This window comes from Rhinatrema bivittatum, chromosome 5, assembly GCF_901001135.1.
Source record: "Rhinatrema bivittatum chromosome 5, aRhiBiv1.1, whole genome shotgun sequence".
Lineage (NCBI taxonomy): Eukaryota > Metazoa > Chordata > Amphibia > Gymnophiona > Rhinatrematidae > Rhinatrema > Rhinatrema bivittatum.
In genome coordinates this window covers 139,071,629-139,090,492 of record NC_042619.1, presented here as the reverse complement: position 1 = coordinate 139,090,492, position 18,864 = coordinate 139,071,629, and positions in this window count along the sequence as shown.

Below are 18,864 nucleotides of genomic sequence, written 5' to 3'. Positions count from 1 at the left end.
TAATGTTGAATAATGTTGGCAATATGACAGCTTTTTTGTTTTGTCCTCTATAGTATTATATTAAATTTTATAATCATTGGAGTGTACCTAACCTTGAAATTCAGATAGTACAGGTAAGACATTTTTTTTTTTTTTTTTGTAACTTATGTTTTATTAAGTTTTGAGCAGGAATAACCAGAATGTGCAAGTTACACACAATAGTACAGCCATCACAATGCAAACAAAACTATATCACTGGGATATGATAGAACAGATAGCGAAGAAAAAAAGAACACATCTATACACACCGTGGCAGTCAGTATAAGCAGTGAAAACATAGAAACCAACATTCCCAACCTTCCGGTGTATAACAACCATCTAAAACAGCAAAACAGAACAGGTGAGCGGTTATTCCCCATGTCCACCCCCCCGTTCTCTCCCCCTCCCGTCCGTCCCCCCCCCCCCCCCCCCCGAAACCCTGAGACCTGTGTGAGCACTAGAACAAAGGAAAGAGAGGTGTCAGGACAAGTATCGTGAATGGGGGTATACCTGTCGATTGGTTTAGGGTGCCCAAGGAACCGTACACAACCCGGAGCCTCTTTCAGGGTCGTGTACTTGGCCTTAGATAAAGCTCCAAAGGTTTCCAAATAGTGCTCACGAGTGTTCGCTTATGGTCAGTTGCCCCCTGAGCACAGGTATACTCCAGAGTAAATAGCTTGATCAAAAGCCTAAACCAAATGTCATGCTGTGGAGGGACCATAGATATCCAGCAGGCTAAGATGGCCTTTTTACCCGTCAGGCTCGCTCTGCGAATGAATTGCAGCTCACACTTACCCATCCCCATGACAGGGTTCCTTACAACCCCAAATAACCAAAGAATGGGGTCTGCAGGAAGATCTATGGAAAGCAGAGAGCTACATGTGCCAATCAGCTCCCTCCAGAACAGGGAAATCATGTCACAGGCCCAAAACTGATGGGTATAAGTGCCCCTACTCGCCTGACACTTGGGACAGTCTGCAGAGTCCGTTAAATGAGCCAGAAAAGCTCTGTCAGTCGCCATGTAGTATCGTCTCAAGAATTTAAATTGAATTTCACGATACAGAACACTCTCAGACCACTCAAAGATCCTCTCAAAGCATGACAAAAACTCTTGACTGGTGAGGGTAAACTCAGTCCACTGCACCCACTGCTGCCAGGTACCAGATACAACATCCAACTGAAGATGCAGCCCCAGAACCTGGTTAAACGCCGCAATAGTGGGTTTTTGAGTTTTGTGGACCGAGATCACCTTATTAACCACCCAGAATTGTGGGGATCTCAGTGGAATCAACCCATGTGCAAGGCAAAAATCACGCAACTGTCTGTATGCAAAGTGGTCAGAAGGGGACAGATCAAATAGTTGCTGCAATTCCGAGAAATCATAAAACCTGTTCCCCTCTAGTAAGAAGCACTGATACAGCCAGGTTAATCCCTTCTCTTTCCATTTGTGAAAAGTAGACACTGTCATCGCTGGGGGAAATAAGGGATTACCGCATATGGTGAGCAGTGGGGTTAGCGTTGAAGGGCACCTTGCTAGAGAACACAAATACGCCCATGCCTTCCTACTGGCCCAAATCAGCGGTTGCGCAAGGAGTCCCGCTGGCATCTGGGCTCTAGGTAGTTGGAGTAAAGGATTCAAGGAATTCTGATTCCACCAAGAACAAAGGAGTATTATGGGAGTATAATGAGATGTCCCTCCCAGGATATCCTTCACATGACGAAGAAGGCATGCCAAATTATATCTACGGAGATTAGGACAGCCCAACCCCCCTTTTTTATGAGGCTGTGTTAGGATCAGGAAGGATAAACGCGCTTTGCGCCCATTCCAGATGAATTTCCGAAATAAAGCATTCGCCCCTTTAACTTCCCTCCCAGTTAGCCAAATTGGGGTCATTTGCATGATATAGAGCCATCTGGGGAGGATCATCATTTTGATGAGTTGTATTCGACCAGTTACCGAAAGGGGTAACCCTTGCCATTTCTTCAGTAAGAGAGATGTAGCCTCTAGCAGCGGCTCCACATTGAGTTTATGAAAGTCCTGTATATCAGAGGGGATTTGGATCCCGAGATATCTCATGTGAGAGGTCACCCACTTGAGAGGGAAATGCCCATACCACTGTGGTTTCACTCTGCCCCCAACATCTAATGCTTCCGATTTATCCTTATTAATACGTAGGCCTGCAAATTCTCCATACGCTTCCAGGATACTCAACAGAGGATTTAAAGACTGCTGAGGTTCCGTGAGGTAAATTAATATATCATCTGCAAAGGCAGCAATCGAGAAAATCTGAGGCTCACTGCCATAACCTTGAATGGATGGTGAACTCGCAATCTTTCTAAGTAACGAATCGATAGCCAAGATATATAGGAGTGGGGAAAGAGGGCAGCCCTGTCTCACCCCCCGCTGTATAAGTACCTCTCCCGACTTACAACCGTTTGCCGTTATGTGTGATTTAGGTTGCGCATACAGCATATGGAGATAGGCCAGAAAGTTGCCCTCAAATCCATAACGCTGTAAGACCGAAAAAAGATAAGGCCAGGACACTCGATCAAAAGCCTTTTCCGAGTCTAGGCCAATCACTAAAGCTGGGGAGCGGTGGGAAAGGGAAGAGCTCATGGCGGTTAGTAGTTTGATGATGTGAGAGCAGGCCGGTCTGTTTTTAACAAATCCTACCTGGTGGGCCGATATGAGCTGGGGTAACAACACATTTAGTCGGTTTGCAAGTAGCTTGGCAAGGAGCTTTAAATCACAGTTTAACAGCGAGATGGGGCGGTAGGACGCCGGATATAACGGGTCCTTCCCTGGCTTGGGGAGAACAGTAATGTAAGCAGTATTGAAAAGTGTGGGGAATGTCCCCTTAGTTACTGCATCATTGAAAAAGTCAGTCAAGTGATTGACGATATGGTGTTGCAAAATTTTATAAAAATCAAAAGAAAAGCCGTCCGGCCCTGGCGCCTTCCCCATCTTGCTAGTAGAAACAGCGGCTAGGACCTCCACAGGTAAAATGGGTCTATTAAGGAACAATAATTGAGATTTAGTGAGGGTTGGTAACCGAAGCCCTTCAAAAAACGCCGCCTCGTCGTGCTCTCCCCCCCTCACATCATCAGTATACAGTTGTGCATAAAACTGACGAAAGACTTCACATATATCTTTTCGTGTGGTGACTGTATTACCTGTCGTAGTTCGCATAGCTGGAATAAACGTCTTTCCTCTATGGGCCCTGACTAAATTTGCTAGGTGTTTCCCTGCCTTATTACCATAACGGAAAAAATTCCGTTCCCCGGCTTGAAACGCCCTCTGTGCCCTTTGATGCAAGATGCCATTTAAATCCCTCAGTACCGCAAAATACTCCCTTTGAGAGTCTGGGGATGGGTGAGCTACAAATGCCTGCTTAAGAGTACTCAATTTGGCTTCTAAGTCTAGAATAGTTTTATTAAGATTTCGGGTTCGAGCGGCAACATAGGAAATAATTTCGCCTCTTAGAACGGCTTTTGCCGTTTCCCAAAACAATTGCGGATTCGAGACGTGTTGGCTATTAAGACTGGCATAATCTTCCCATTTATGTTGCAAGAAAGTCTTAAAGGGCAAGTCAGAACGGAGGAACCCAGGAAACCTCCACATCCTTTCCCCAAGGTAAGACATTTTAAATAAATAAATACATAAAATAAACAAATGAAAATACAGATGCTTTTCCAAGTTTGCAATAACTTCATTTTACTCAAGACTGATTATCTCATGTTGCCTTTTATTAGCTGATCTAATTGAATGTGTAGACTAATAGTGGGAGATAGAATCAGGTACATACTTTTTTAGTTCTGTTTCTTGGTCTCTGATCTTTATTAACCTCCACTCCTGGGGTGCAGTAGATATCGTGATTCTCCTCTCTGCACTGATAACCAGCAGCATATACCAGACTTACCTTTACACAAACTTAAGGAAGGAGGCCGAGCCAGGAGAAAAATAACTGAAAATTCTCCGTTTAGTGTCTCAGGATGAGCAAAGAAATTTAGCTTTCACATGTTATTTAACATTATCACACTGATTAGCACTCAACTGGTACATATATGTTGTGTCCATACATGGTAATACAATATAGATGTTATTGAGGCAAATGTATTGCATTTATTGCTAACATTTATTTTAGCATCTGCTAAGTGGCATTTAAGCATGTTTGTAACATTTGTATCAATTAGCACATTTGTCAGCATGCACTCTATTGCATAGGTCTCCAATGAGGCAATTTTGAAAACCCCACATTGTTTTCCACATACATAAGCACTTTCATCCAAAGTACATTGCAGTCAAATTTAAAATGGAAACCACCCACTTGTTTTCCCTTTTAAAATTAGCAGCTGCATAGTACATGTGCTAAAAGTGACTGCTATTTTTCATCTAGGCAGCTGAACAGGGAAACAATTTCTGTAGCATGCATACTAAACAAATTCATGGTAATATCTTTAACCCAGCTTAAAAGCACTATGGAAGCTGGTATATATTTTTAGCTGGGCAGAAGAGAATAATTTTTGTATCAGACCATCTTCCTGAGTAAACTGACATTTAGGGCTGGATTTTCCATTCTTGCAGAGAATGGTGAATCCAGTGGTAATGGGGGCAGGCCTGCGAAAGCCGGCAGCGATCGCACCACTGCGGTGTTATTGCTGCCGGCTTTCGCATCCAATAGCGCCACCATGAAAGAAGGTGCTATTGGGCGTGCTACTGGCGACGATAGCGGTCCTTACCTTATCTCCGCCAGTGAAAATAACACCACGTCCGCCTCCTCACAGGCCTGACTCCTCCCCTCCTCACCACGACTGCACCCCCGGCAAGCTATCACACGCAAAAAGGGACATTTTGCGTGCGAAAAGTCCCTTTTCATGTCCGATAGGCTTAGAAAATGATCCCCCTAGTTGGTTGAATGGCTTTGGAAATAGTCCTCAATATGCCAGAAAGAAAACCTGAAATATAGCATATCAGAATGTGAGAAACACCTATAAACCATGCTCCAAATTAGTAAGTGAAACCAACACGACAAACTGACATAAGAGAAAAAAAAGATGTAATTAATTTTATTGGTAAAAGTCAGAAATCTGCTTTAAGAAAATTATTTCACAAGATAAGCATTCTAGCTTCAGAATAAAACATAGAAAATATACTAGGCTGTACCTCAGAGTAAAAATAGCTGTAACTTTCATAGTAAAATGATGGAAATCACAACGATAAAAGAAGAAAAGCATTTATACATCAAAAAAAGAAAAAAAAAACAGCCAATGAACATAACATAAGAACATAAGATATACCATATTAGTTCAGACCAAGGGTCCATCAAGCCCAGCATCCCTTTTCTAACCGTGGCCAATCCAAGTCATAAGTACCTGGATTGCAACCAAACATTAAAGAGATCTCAATCTACTATTCTTTTTTTTTTTTTTAATTCTTTATTTATTTATTCATTTTAACACATAAACAAATCAAATTTGTCTATACAGAATACTGTGAAATCTTTAACATATTCTATATTTGACTTATTCTCACCTTACAACCATTTCAAAAAGGAAAAACAGAATAATTATTTCTTTTAGCCAAAATTCTATAAAGGTATTTATAATCACTTTACAGAAATGGTGAAGGGGAAAAATGAAATCATATTTACTTTTAAACATTTTCCATCATGTTAAAAGCCACATACCTAGCAGATGAAAAAATCATTTAAAAAGAGGGGGGAAACGCACAATCTTTAAAGAAGGAAACTTTAGGTAATTGAATATTTCGCTATAGCCCACGTAACAGCAGTGCATTAATTATGAAATTAGTATGTTCAATTTCTTTGCCTCTATAAACTCTTTTAATTGTTCAACACTAAAGAAAACATATCGCTCATTATCTTTCATTAGGAAACATTTACAAGGAAATAGAATTTTAACTACATAGCCCAGCCCTCTAGCCTCTTGTCTGAGGTTGAGAAAACCTTGACGTCTGGCTTGAGTAGCCGGAGCTAAATCAGGGAAAATCTTCACTGTTGCCTCGTGAAAATTTACAGGATATTTCCTGAAGTACTTTTTCATCACATAACCAATATCTTTTACTGTTATAAATGATACCAGCAATGTTCCTCTACTAATCACGTCCAGTGTTGAGTCTTCCAAAAACCCCGTTAGGTTCCCATCAAAGGGAACATTAGGGGGATTTCCTGGACGTGTTGAAGTAGGAAGGAAAAAGCAGGTATTCACTGAAGGTAAATTTTCCTCTGTGATTTCCAAAGTTTCCAGGAAGAACTTCTTAAGGGTAGTGTAGGGGATTTCCCCCACTACCTTAGGAAAGTTAATAAAACATAAATTCAGGTGTCTGGATTTGTTCTCAATAAATTCCATCCGTCTAGATAATACTTGGCTATTTTTTATCGCAGCAATTTTATATTGTTGGAATTGTTTACCCTTCTGCTCCAAAGTTATTACTTTCTGTTTCAAACCGTCCACCTGAGATTGCAGGGCAACAGCATTTTGAGCGCTCTGTGAATGAGAAGAATCAATTTTGCCATCTAAAGAGTTTATGGCTGAGGCCATCCCGGCCATAAAATCCCAGAGGGAGTCAAGTGTTACCTGTGCAGGGCGTGATGGTATCGTAATCAGCTCTTTCCTCGTGGCTGTCTCCGGTGGGGGAGCTTCTCCCCGGAGAATTCCGGGATCAGTTGTTCCTTCCCCTCTCTGTTCTTCCACCGGACTTGAGGTATAAATTCTCAAAACAGCCGCCTGTGGAGTTTCTGATAAAGCCTCTGGGTTCGAATCGGCCCGGGCGTCCACTGCACCTCCGTTCCTAGTCTCCTCCGTCAGCCCCTGCACAGGCGGTGCCCTCTGGTCCGGGCTTAGAGACACCTCCCCCGCAGGCACAAACGGCTCCTCCTCCCCTTCGTGCACATCGGGTTCCTCAGTTCTCTGTTGAATCACTGCTGGACTCAAAAAGCCGGTTATCTCAGTCTGGATGGTCGCAGACGGGATTGGTTCAAACGGGTATGCTCGAACCTTGCCCTTTCTTTTTGCAGGCATTTTTCGGACAGAAGAAAAAACTCAAACTGCTGAGAGCTCCGACTAGGTCTCAATGCGTGCAGCCATCTTGGTTCCGCCCCTCTCAATCTACTATTCTTACAGATTAATTGCAGTTTATTGTGGATTTGAAATGTTCTTGTTGCCCTAAAGCTTTGAGTCCAGCAAAAATTATACATTATGTATTTTTCCTTTAGGAACTTAACCAAATCTTTTTTAAACCCAGCTACACTAACCACCTTAACCACATTCTTTTGCAATGAATTCCAGAGCTTAACTATGCACTGAGTGAAAAAAAGAACTTTGATTTGTTTTAAATAAGCTACTTGTTAACTTCATGGAGTGCCCCCCTAGTCATTTTATTATCTGAGAGAGTAAATAACTGATTTACATTAACTTGTTCAAGTCCTTTCATGATTTTGTAAAAAACCTCTATCATATCTCCCCTTAGTCGTCTCTTCTCCAAACTGAGCAACCCCAACTTTTTTAACTTTTCCTCATAGGTGAACTATACCAAGCCCCCTATTATTTTGGTCACCCTTCTCTACACCTTTTCCAATGCAACTATATCTTTCTTGAATTGCACACAGTATTCAAGGTGTGGTCTCAGCATGGAGCGATACAGAGGCATTATGACAATCACCATTTTATTTGCCATTCCCTTCCTAATAATTCCTGTTTGTTTTTTTGATCGCGACAGCACACTGGGCTGACAAATTCAATGTATGACACCTAGATCCCTTTCCTGGGTGGTAACTCCTAAGATAGAACCTAACATTGTTTAATATTGCAAGGGTTACTTTTCACTAGGGATGTGCAATTGTTTGGGAACCTAATTTTCCAGAAATTTCAGGAAATTTGGTTTTCGGGTTAGTGCGCACCAGGGATGTGAATCATTTTTCTGACGATTTGAAATATTGGTACGATATCGGTACGATATTTCAAAATTTGTCAGATATCAGAGCCCCCCCCCCAAAAAAAAACCATATAGGTTTATGTGGGTTTTGTATCTGTTTGGGGGGGAAGGGAGAAAGGGAACACATCCAACCCCCCAAAAAACCTACCCCAACCCTTTAGATCTAATTATTTAGCATCCCTCACCCTCCTGACCCCCCCAAAATGTTTAAAATATCTGGTGGTCAAGCAGGGATCCCGGCAGTGATCTTCCGCTCTCGGGCTGTCGGCTGCCAGTAAGCAAAATGGCGCCGATGGCCCTTTACCCTTACCATGTGACAGGGCTACCGGTGCCACTGGTCAGCCCCTGTCACATGGTAGGAGCTATGGATGGCCAGCACCATCTTTAAACATGGCGCGGGCTATCCATTGCTCCAACCAAGTGACAGGGGCCGGCCAATGGCACCGGTAGCCCCTATCACATGGTAAGGGCAAAGGGCCATCGGCACCATTTTGTTTACTGGCAGCCGATGGCCTGAGCGCGGGAGATCGCTCCCAGGATCCCTGCTAGACCACCAGGTACTTTAAAAAGGTTTTGGGGGGGGTCGGGAGTGCTGCTGGACCACCAGATCCTTTAAGAAAGTTTTGGGGGACTCAGGAGGGTGGGAGGATTCTATATAATTTGATTTTAGTGGTCGGGGTGAGTTTATCGGTTTTGGGATCGGTCGTAGCCAATAAAAAAAATGGCTATGATTTCGATTCCGATCACATGAATCCAATTGCTGACCTGATTCTGGTCCCGATTCATATCCCTAGTGCGCACTAACTCTCATTAGTGCATGCTAACATAAAAATGTTAGCGTACACTAATGGGAGATAGTGCGCATTAATGGGCGCACTAACGCCCATTAATGTGCCCTAACTCCAAATTTAGGTCCCCCGAATTTGAATGGCCCAAATCGCGGGAAATACGAAATTTCCCATGGCGGGCCGAAAACAAAGCCCGAACCAAAAGGTTCTGGCTTTGCACATTTTTACTTTTCACTATATGCATCATATTGCACTTGTCCACATTAAATTTCTTCTGTCTTTTGACAGATTAAAGATTACATGTTGTGAAACAAGGAAAATACACTTTCCTGACTAAGAAAATGTCAAGATTCTTACGACATCTGAAACACCTGGGAACCTCATTTAAGTAAACTTTTAATGCAATCCTAACAGCAAACACTTTAGCTCTGTTATTTATTAGGACACAATAGGATCATCAATTACAAACGGTGAATATATCAATGTGGCATTCAAACTGTTCTGAGCTGCCAGTAGTACTCACACTTACCAAATACCTATTTTTAACCAAGTTCACAACAAAGATTTGCAAATTCAAGCAACAAACATACTGAAAACATATCTTCTCAGGATCACAAAGTTCAATATAAAGTAACAGTGAAAACATATTCTTCAGGTTGTTGTTGCCTCTGTAACTTACAACTAAAAATAAACTGAAATTATCGCTCTTTAGAAATCAGGTGAACTCAACAACAGACAACTGCTCAGCACATAGCCAATTTCTGCATTCAAATAGATATTTTTCTGTTTGACTAGCTTTGATATAGGAAGTGGGTGTTAGTGATGGACAGCTGTCTGCTTTTGACAGCACAGATTTGGAGAATATGCTTTTTTTTTTTTTTCTGCTTAAAGTTGTATCTTAAACTGAGGTAGTAGGAATGTAACATTTTCAGAGTTTGCAATATTTCAGTTACATTTATTATATCATTCTCAGAAGTTAATGTATTAAGCTGAACATTTTTATTGTAAAGAGGTTTTTTTGCATGAAAAATGTGGCAAAAACACTGACAAATGTACAAAAACATATCAGTGCATGTGCTTTGCATGAAAGTTTTTCATGAAAACAACTCTCGTGAAACAATTTGGAACCAATCTGCTTTGCAGTAGCAAACTTTCACACATAGTTCACCATGCATAAAGGTTTATTCAAATGGCATATTAATGAGCAGCTGCAATGTGAAAATATGCGAAGCGGCTCATTAATGTGCCATTTTGCAAAATATGAGCATACAAAAAAGGCTGCATAAGCCCATTTTTTTTTGCAATAAATAAATAAATAAATAGATCTACATCTAAAGAAGGCATAGTAATTTGTTAGTCTGGGAGGGAGCAAGGTATTGCATGAAACAGCATATGGTCTTAAAGGGGCCATATAGCCCCAATGAGATTACCCTCTCAAAGTAAAATATCCACTTTTGATGGTACAGTTGTCCTCCTAACCTCTCCCCTACTAGCTCCTAAAGGAAAGCAAACAATGTGGTATCAGTGGAGCCTGAAGACGTTTTGCCCTCAAGCCCCATCCCCTAGTGGCTCTTTAAAACTGTACTTTAAAAAATCCCCTTCATGTGTCATGAATGCCCCACTCAAGCTTACCTAAGAGATTTTGAGGCAGAAGTAATGTCCACTCACTCTGGTCCCATGGCCACAATTTTTAAATTGCAACTGGTCAACTGGCTTATCCCATTCATTACCTTGTATATGCAAGGGAATGAATGGGGTAAGCTGGTTAGCACAGTGCCATTTTGAAAATGGTAACTGGAAGGGCAGAAGCAAGTGGGTATCATTCCTGCTGCAAGAAACCCCCCCCCCCCCAAATAAAAGGTAAGCTGGAGGGGGACTGGGGAGAAATGCTTGAAAAGAGGTAGATATTTTAGTGGTAATTTTTTTTTTTAATGGAAAAAAAAAGATGGTGGGACTTGATGGCAGGGTTCTTCAAGTCCTGCTTCCATAGCATTGTTTTACCCCCTGGGTAGATTGGGCTGGAGGGATTACTGACCCACTAAGCAGAGTCTTTCACTTTCAAGAAAATTTTCATAGGGCTTCACATGTACATTTCAGGGTTTATGCGTGTAGCCGGGCCTTGCGTGCGGCACGTGCATTTTACAAGGAGCCTGGCCATGTACATAAACCTCGGTACATGCCGAAGTGCCAGGCCTCTCAGAAAGGGAGAGGAAGGTGGACCGGGACTGTGCCATTAGCCGTTGTTCCGGGGAAGTGTGCGCCAGCAACTGGCCAGCACGCGGAGTCTACTGCTGCTCCTTCAGAGCAGCAACGTAAAAAACAAACTTATTATAGCTAGGAAAGTGTTAGGGGATGGATGGGAGAGGGAAAAGGGTAGGAAGGTTAAATAGGGGTACAGGGAAGTTCCCTCCCAGTCTGCTCCTTAACTGGAGCTGACTGGGAGGGAACTAGTGAAGCCCTACTTGCGTCGCCATACATTGTCTTTTAAAATTCCTCTCCCCTGTGCATGGAAGAGGAACCCAGCCCAAACATGCACATGTGGATGTTAAAATCCTCCACGCATATGCACGCGGATATTGTATTTTATAACACACACTGATGCACATGTGTTATAAAATAGCCACGCCCATTCACGCACACTGGGAAGCGCACGAACATGAACGTGCATGCATTTTTTTTTTTAATCTACCCCTTGCATCCATATCAAAACTTTATAAAATGGCCACTATCCTGCAGTACATACCATGGGTTAATGCATTGGTCTCTCAGTCTGTGCTTTGCAATAGGGGTGTGCATTTGGTCCCTACGTATTGGCAATCCACAACGGATGTGGCCATATTCGTTGTATTCGTGGGGAAGCGAAACGTATCGTGATTCCCCACGAATACATGAATCTTCACCAAATTATTTGGCCGCCTAAAGAAACCAATTTAAACAAATCCCCCCCCTCCTGACCCCCCCCCCCAAGACTTACCAAAACTCCCTGGTGGTCCAGCAGGGAGTCCGGGAGCCATCCCCTGCACTCACACCCTCGGAGCCGGTTTCAAAATGGCACCGATAGCCTTTGACCTACTATGTCACAGGTGCTACCGGTGCCATTGGTCAGCCCCTGTTACATGGCCATCCCAATTTTAATGCAGCATTAAAAATGTATTGATCCTCCTGCTATTTAGGAACATCAAACTAACATCTATTGACAGTTCCCTCTCCTAAAACAATTTGCCTCAGTGAGTCTAGAGAAAAGCTTTTTTATATTCAGAGTCTACTGTTATGAATTCTCTTCCCATTTATCTGAAAGAGGAAGTGTTATGACCAAAATTTAGAAAGCTTCTTAAGGCACAATTGTTTACTCGGGTGTTTATAAATGTATAGTTGCTGGAAGAGTCTGTTGAATAGATCATGTGGTTATGGGCGCAATACATTGGATCAGTCTCTAAGATTAGTTTAATTTTATTATTATTATTTTGTCTCTAGTTTTTTATTATTTTATTGTTTTATTAATATATCTGTCTTTTATGGTTTGTATTTTTTGTGAGTTTATTATGAATTTTGTCTTATTAAACCACATATGAATTTTGATATGTGGTATATAAATATTTTAAATTAAAAAAAATGTAGGTTATATGGTATACAAAAGTGCTCGATGACTCCATACCATCCACAGGGTAATGCTCAATGTGAATGCTTCAATAGAACTTTACATGACATGTTGCGAACACTGAAGAAAAGAAAAGAAGATGAGTCGATTACTTGTCTGAACTGATTTTGGCCTGGGTACTCTCCTTTTTACCTTCTCTTTGGGAGAAATTCAAGGCTTCCATATGACCTCCAGACTAAAACAGAGGAGCCACCATCCAGAATTGACCCATAGATAGAAAAGCAACAAGATAAATTCAAGACTGCACATAAGGTAGCACAAAGTACATTGGTGCATAAGTTCAGACAGAGGAAGAGAAGATTTAACAGAAAGACCCAATGAGACATAATACAGAGGGGTGATCAGGTCCTATTCTAGAATCAGAGTTACAGGGGTAGAAGGAAAATAGTGGACACCTGGGAGAGGTATCCATTAAGGTGATAAAAGTGTATGAACCTCCAGGGTGCCCATACAAAATACGATCAGTAGATGGAATGATTAAAGTAGTACATAGAAATAAAATCCGGTTATTTGCATTTCCTGAAGATATAGTACATAGCTCTAACTCTGAAGTTCCTACTGATGCAGAGAAAGTGAAATCAGTCTCTGAGGAAGATCCTCTGTTTAGAGAAAATAAGCCAGAAAAAATGGGGTTTTGGTTGGAAGAACCTGAAGTTGAGAGAGGCATGGGATCTGTTCCTGAGTCTCCTGGGGAGGGAACCTCATATGAACCAGTGATAGAATCAGAAATACAATTGGATGATATGCCACGGGAAATAGAAAGGCTTCATAGACCAACTAGAATCACCAGAAGAAGGTTATTCTCTTACTATTGGGATTATGAGATGTATTATTAACAGAAGCTGCCTGGGTCTCCGAAGGTCTGCTTGAAGAGAGCAACAAACTTGGATAATTGGAAAGCAGGGGATCAGAGTGTTCCCACAATGGAGAGGCCCATGCATGAGCCTTCCCTTTTAGGTGGGAAAGGATGAAGGTCACTTTGGTGGATTCCTTCAGGAACAAGGAGGGTTGGAGTGCAAATTGCATGAAGCACTGGTTGAGGAAGCCATGACAGGAGCGTGGGTCCCCGTTGTATCGAGGAAGTGCAGGTGGCACCAACGATGCTTTGGGTATCATAGAGGCCAATAGGCCCATGGGATTGGCCAGAGCTGTATCTCATAGCTGGGAACGAAGCTCTTCCACTGAAGAGGCTAATGATTCCAGCTTGGTGATGTTCTTTGACTGTTGTGGCCAAACCCGGTAGGGCCCTGGAGGCGGGAGACTCCACCGAGTCCATGGCCTTGGCAACCTGTTGCGCTTGGAGGTGGACCCTTGTCCTGGAACAATGTGGAATGACTCCCTGGTAGGGACCAGGAAGCACCTGCCCCCAGGGGCAGAGCACAGGAGGAGACAGAGGCTAGGATGAGCTTCACCACTGGAAGCCCGCAGTCCCCCCGGGTGGAGCCCGTAGGGACCCGGGCCGCTTGGACTTATGTGAGCCTCGCATGGTCTCCCAGAGAGGTAGAAGAGAGGTGTGCCCACGAGCAGCAAGGGAGCGTGGTCGGTCACTAGGCTGTAGGCTTGGAGGATCAGGAAAGGCCAGTACAGTGTAGGTGATGACAAGGCAAGGGACAAAGCCAGAATCAAGAGAAGTGATCAATGGCAGCCCGGATCAGGTTCCGTGGATCAGTCTGAGGAGTGTCAGCCAATACAGAGGTCAGATACCAGGAGTCAGTCCGAGAGTAGTCAATGAAGCAGGGGGTCAGGTTCCAGAGGTCAGATGAAGTCACAAGGCAGGCAGAAGTCAAGATCCAGGCAGCGAGCAGAATGGTCAATGGAGCAGGCCGAGGTCAGTACCAGAGAGACAGTCCAAATGTACTACCTGGAAAGACAGGACAGACAGATGCTTGAACAGAAGGATGCTGGAACAGAAGGACGCCGGACAGGCTGGAAAAGTAAGACACTGGAACAGTAGGGCACTGGAACAAGGCTGGAACAAGACTGGAACAAGACTGTGAATGCGGAGGCAAACTAGTACACATACAATGCCGACCCAATTGCCAAGGCAAGGAAGTGCAGGCAGGAACTTCCTTATGTAGCACATTCAATCAGGGCGTGCTGCAGAGCTAGGACCCGCCCCGGCCCTACAAGAGGCCGGGCGGTTCGTGCGTGCATAGGGGCATGGCCAACGCCACTAAGGATGCCGAAGTCTGGCATGAGGCCTTGTGCACAGTGGAAGGCCTGGCGACCGCCGCCGCAGGACACCGAGGCCTGGAGGAGCTCTTGGCTGCCACAGGGGAGGCCGACCTGTGATCTGCAGAGGAGCTAGCGAGCTGAGCAGACCCATGCGTGGGCCAGACGCAGAGGGGGGCACAACAGTACCCCCCCCTTCTAGGCCTCCCTCTACGCAGCCATGGCATTTTTGGATGGGTCCTGTGGAATGTCTTGAGGAGTTCTTTATCGAGAATGTTATGGGATGGTTCCCATGAGTTCTCCTTAGCCCCATAACCCTCCCAGGATAAGAGGTATTCCCATCTGCCTCGACGGCAATGGACATCGAGGACCTCTCTTACCTGAAGTGGTGAATCTGGTTCGGTAGAGATATGCTGAGGTAAAGGGTCTCTGCGAGAGGGCCAGGAGAGGACTAATGGCTTCAAAAGAGAGACATGGAATGTGGTGTGGATGCCCATGGCATGAGATAGTTGAAGTTGATAAGACACTGCTCCCACTCTTTGGAGAACCAGAAACAGGCCGATGAACTTAGGAGCCAGGCAATGAGAAGGGAGTCTCAAACTTAAGTGTCGGGTGCCTAACCATACCTTCTGACCAGGACGGAAGAGTGGATTGGGACGTCTGTGGGCATCAGAAGTGCGCTTGGAGCGCTCAGCTGCCTGAGTAAGGCATTCTTTGAATTGATTCCATACCTGGCGGATTGTGTGAGCCATGAATTGCACAGCTGGAGAAGGAACGGTGAGAGGAACTGGAAGTGGCAGCCAAGGTTGTTGCCCGAATACCACGGAGAATGGTGTTACATCGGTGGCAGCAGCGACATGGGTATTATGCGACAACTCAGCCCAGGGTAACAGATTGGACCAGTTGTCCTGCTGGTCATTTACGTAGGAACGAAGAAATGTTTTCAAGGTTCGGTTGATCCTTTCAGCTTGACTGTTGGCTTGTGGGTGGTAGGACAATATGAAATTCAAGGCAATGTTGAACTTTTTAAAGAGAGCGCCAGTACCTGGCGGCAAACTGCGGTCCTTGGTCAGATATGATTTCCTTTGGGAGTCCATGGAGACGGATGATATGTTTTAGGAACAACTTGGCTAACTCTGGGGCCGATGGGAGGCCCAGCAGGGGAATAAAGTGACCCATTTTCAAAAAACGGTCAATGATGACCCAGATTATTGTATTGTTCTGGGACGGAGGCAGGACTGTGATGAAGTCCATTGAGATGCTGGACCAAGGTTCAGTAGGTGCTGGAAGCGGTTGGAGTAGGCCCCAAGACCGTCCAGTAGGCGACTTCTGATGGGCACAGATGGGACATGAATCTACATAGTTACGAGAGTTTTGAACCATGTTGGGCCACCAATATTATCTCCGCAGCATCTCTAGGGTCCTGGTATGACCCGGTTGTCCTGCCAACTTGGAATCATGAGCCCATTTCAGAACTAGTTCACGTAACCTACATGGAACGACAATTTTCCCAATTGGAACGATAGTGGTCATGGCAAGGGATACATAGGCAGGATCGATGATGTGTCTGGGAACATCAGGAACATCCTCTGGTTCAAAGGATCTTGATAGTGCATCAGCACAGAGGTTCCTGGAAGCTGGGCGATAACATAGAACAAAATTGAACCGTTCAAAGAAGAGCACCGATTGGGCTTGTCTAGGATTCAAAAGTCGAGCTTCTTTAAGGTGCTCAAGATTCTTATGGTCGGTGAAAATGGTAAATTTATGTTGCAACCCTTCCAACCAGGGCGCCACACATGGAGCACCAGCTTGACAGCAAGAAGTTCTCGGTCACCAACAGTGTAGTGCTGCTCTGTAGAAGAGAGCATAAGAACATAAGAAATTGCCATGCTGGGTCAGACCAAGGGTCCATTAAGCCCAGCATCATGTTTCCAACAGAGGCCAAACCAGGCCACAAGAACCTGGCAATCACCCAAACACTAAGAAGATCCCATGCCACCGATGCAATCAAAAACAGTGGCTATTCCCTAAGTAAACGTGATTAATATATGTTAATGGTCTTCTCCTCCAAGAACTTATCCACATCTTTTGGGAACCCAGCTACACCAACTGCACTAACCACATCCTTTGGCAACAAATTCCAGAGCTTTATTGTATGTTGAGTGAAAAAGAATTTTCTCTGATTAGTCTTAAATGTGCTACTTGCTAACTTCATGGAATGCCCCCTAGTCGTTCTATTATTCGAAAGTGTAAATAACTGAGTCACATCTACTCGTTCAAGACCTCTCATGATCTTAAAGACCTCTATCATATCCCCCCTCAGCCGTCTCTTCTCCAAGCCGAACAGCCTTTCCTCATAGGGGAGCTGTTCCATCCCCTTTATCATTTTGGTTGCCCTTCTCTGTACTTTCTCCATCGCAACTATATCTTTTTTTAGATATGGCGACCAGAATTGTACACAGTATTCAAGGTGCGGTCTCACCATGGAGCGATATAGAGGCATTATGACAATTTCCATTCTATTAACCATTCCCTTCCTAATAATTCCTAACATTCTGTTTGCTTTTTTGACTGCTGCAGCACACTGAGCCAACAATTTTAAAGTATTATCCACTATGATGCCTAGATCTTTTTCCTGGGTGGTAGCTCCTAATATGGAAGCTAACATCGTATAACTACAGCAAGGGTTATTTTTCCCTATATGCAACACCTTGCACTTATCCACATTAAATTTCACCTGCCATTTGGATGCCCAATCTTCCAGTCTTGCAAGGTCCTCCTGTAATGTATCACAGTCTGCTTGTGATTTAATGACTCTGAATAATTTTGTATCTTCCACAAATTTGATAACCTCATTCATCGTATTCCTTTCCAGATCATTTATATATATATTGAAAAGCACCGGTCCAAGTACAGATCCCTGAGGTACTCCACTGCAAACCCTTTTCCACTGAGAAAATTGACCACTTAATCCTACTCTCTGTTTCCTGTCTTTTAACCAGTTTGTAATCCACGAAAGGACATCACCTACTATCCCATGACATTTTAGTTTTCGAAGAAACCTCTCATGAGGGACTTTGTCAAATGCCTTCTGAAAATCCAAATACACTACATCTACCAGTTCACCTTTATCCACATGTTTATTAACCCCTTCAAAAAAATGAAGCAGATTTGTTAGGCAAGTCTTCCCTTGGTAAATCCATTTTGACTGTGTTCCATTAAATCATGTCTTTCTATATGCTCTATGATTTTGATCTTGAGAATAGTTTCCACTATTTTTCCCGGCACTGAAGTCAGGCTCACTGGTCTATAGTTACCCGGATCGCTACTGGAGCCTTTTTTAAATATTGGGGTTACATTGGCTAGGGATGTGAATCATTTTTTGACAATTTAAAATATCGTCTGATATATTTTAAATCGTCAAAAATCATTAGAGGCAATATATACTAGGAATTCCCCCGATTTATCGTCAATAATCGTAAATCGGGGGAAGGGGGAGGGCGGGAAAACCGGCACACTAAAACAACCCTAAAACCCACCCCGACCCTTTAAAATAAACAGGGCAAAGGTAGCGCCGGCACCATTTCTATTAACGCACCCGTGGCCCGAGAGTGGAAGATCACACCGGGACCCCCCCACTGGACCCCAGGTAATTTAAGACATTTTGGGGGGGGGGTTGGGAAGGTGGGGGATTTATTCTAAAGGGTTGGGGTGGGTTTTAGGGTTGTTTTAGTGTGCCGGTTTTCCCGCCCTCCCCCGATTTACGATTTACACGATATTTAAAAAAACAAAACCGCGACGATCCGATTCTCTCCCCCCCCAGCCAAAATCGATCGTTAGGATGATCAATCACACGATTCACATCTCTAACATTGGCCACCCTCCAGTCTTCAGGTACAATGAATGATTTTAATGATAGGTTACAAATTTTAGCTAATAGATCAGAAATTTCATTTTTTACTTCCTTCAGTACCCAAGGATGCATACCATCTGGTCCAGGTGATTTGCTACTCTTTAGTTTGTTAATCTGGCCTACTACATCTTCCAGGTTCACAGTGATTTTGTTCAGTTCGTCTCACTCATCACCGCTGAAAACCATCTCCGGAACTGGTATCTCCCCATCATCCTCATTAGTAAACACGGAAGCAAAGAATTCATTTAGTCTTTCTGCAATGGCCTTATCTTTCCTAAGAGCCCCATTAACCCCTCGCTCAACTAATGGTCCAACTGACTCCCTCACAGGTTTCTTGCTTGGATATATTTTAAAAAGTTTT